The sequence below is a fragment of the Galeopterus variegatus genome, unplaced genomic scaffold, assembly GCF_000696425.1.
Source record: "Galeopterus variegatus unplaced genomic scaffold, G_variegatus-3.0.2 Scaffold3541, whole genome shotgun sequence".
Lineage (NCBI taxonomy): Eukaryota > Metazoa > Chordata > Mammalia > Dermoptera > Cynocephalidae > Galeopterus > Galeopterus variegatus.
In genome coordinates this window covers 45490-47390 of record NW_007729652.1, presented here as the reverse complement: position 1 = coordinate 47390, position 1901 = coordinate 45490, and positions in this window count along the sequence as shown.

The following is a 1901-nucleotide window of genomic DNA, read 5'->3' as shown; positions in this document are numbered from 1 at the left end:
ATATTTTTTCTTTTCTTTTGCTTGTCTTTATTTATTTAACCTAGCATTACTAATCCTATATATGTGCCTACTAAATTATCTACTATCAACATTTCTATTTTCTCATTTATAATCTGTTTTAATGGCATGATAACAATTATCTAAGCAGTGTATCAAACTCTTTCTCAAAAATAAAAAAATTTATTTCCTTTTGCCTTCTGTAGGGTGAGAGGTCTTAATATAAATACTAGGTACAGTTTATATTAATAGCACAAGCTTAAGAAACTGGATAAATTCTACATGGTGTTTTATAAAAATGAAAAGTTTCTGGCTCAAGTTAGTGTAAAGAAAGTACTTATCTTCTCCCTTCTTTCTTATTTCTGATCTTTAGCTTGTTCTAGTATTTATTGTCAGTCTGTTCCTACTGCATCTCCTTAATTCTTGGGTTTTGCTCTTGATTGAGTCATCTGACTGCATAGAAAACTTTGGAAGGAAAAAGTAATATGGTGCTGCATTTTCCAAAACCTTGTAAATCCGAGGATGTTTTTATAGTACAATAAAATCATTGGGTCATAATTTTCTTCCCTGTCAAATCTTTGAAGAATTTTTCATTGCATTATGGAATGTTTGTTGTCACAAAGGAGAAATATGAGACTGATTTTACTTCTTTGAAAGTAACCTCTTTTCTTCCTTCTGGTTGCTATAGGAATTCTTTAATCTTGAAATTAAACAATTTTATGGGGTGTTTGTGTGTATATGCTATTGAACTTAGTACATCACCTTTGCTTGAACATTTTTGCTATCTCTNTTGTGTGTATATGCTATTGAACTTAGTACATCACCTTTGCTTGAACATTTTTGCTATCTCTTGGGCACCCAAATCACTTCTTTCTGTGATGTGGAAAGCTCTTTACCAGTACAGTGGATTGTTGTTTTTAACTTATTTGCATTGTTTTTCAGAATTGTTTATATTTTGTAACCTTAATTTTTATGATATGCTTCTTATTATTTCTTCTTGTATTATTTTTTCTTTATGTAATTTGTTCTTATTTTGCTGCTCTTTCGAGTTTTGACACTTACCCTGAAATATTATGTGATTATTAGTATTTTCCAAGAACATATCATTTTGTCTTTTTTTTTTTATCATTTACCTTTATAGTGAAGACTAGAAGAAGAAAGTTTAAGGAGCTCTTGCCTAATAACCCCTCAATTTTTTTCCTGTAAAGTAGGAGACAAGGTATCTGCTGAGAGTCAAGGTAGACAAGCATGGATAGAGGATTTGAGAAGATTAGAGAAGTAATGGCATAGTTCTAGAGGAGAATGGAAAGGAAATTAACCAAGAAAATAAAAAGAAGAGCTGAGCAAAATAGAATATTTGGCTAAAACTGAGAACCATAAATTTGTGGTTTCTGCCCTCCAGGAACATAAAATTCAGTTGGAGAAAATGAAAAGTACTCAAACCATTACAACCCAAACAATCTACAATGGTACATTATTGTGAATGAGAAATACAGATAAATTTATGACTCAGAATTTTTTCCTTTTTGATGATAATCAGACATTTTCAAATATGTAAGGAGAAACATTTTCTTCTTTCATTAAAAAGTCTATAAGAACTATTAAATGTCCCTGCCAGTCTATTCACTAAAAATAAATGTGCATTCCCATCTTAATTGCAGCACTGTTCACAATAGCCAAGAGATGGAATCAACCTAAATGCCCATCATTGGAAGGATGGATCTAAAAAACTGTGGTATATATACACAATAGAATACTAGTCAGCTGTAAAAAGAAATGCTATCCTATCATTTGCAGCAACATAGATGAAACTAGAAACAACATGTTAAGTGAAGTAAGTCAGGCACAAAAAGACAAATACCGAAGGGTATCACTCATATGTGGAATCTAAAAAAAAAAAAAAA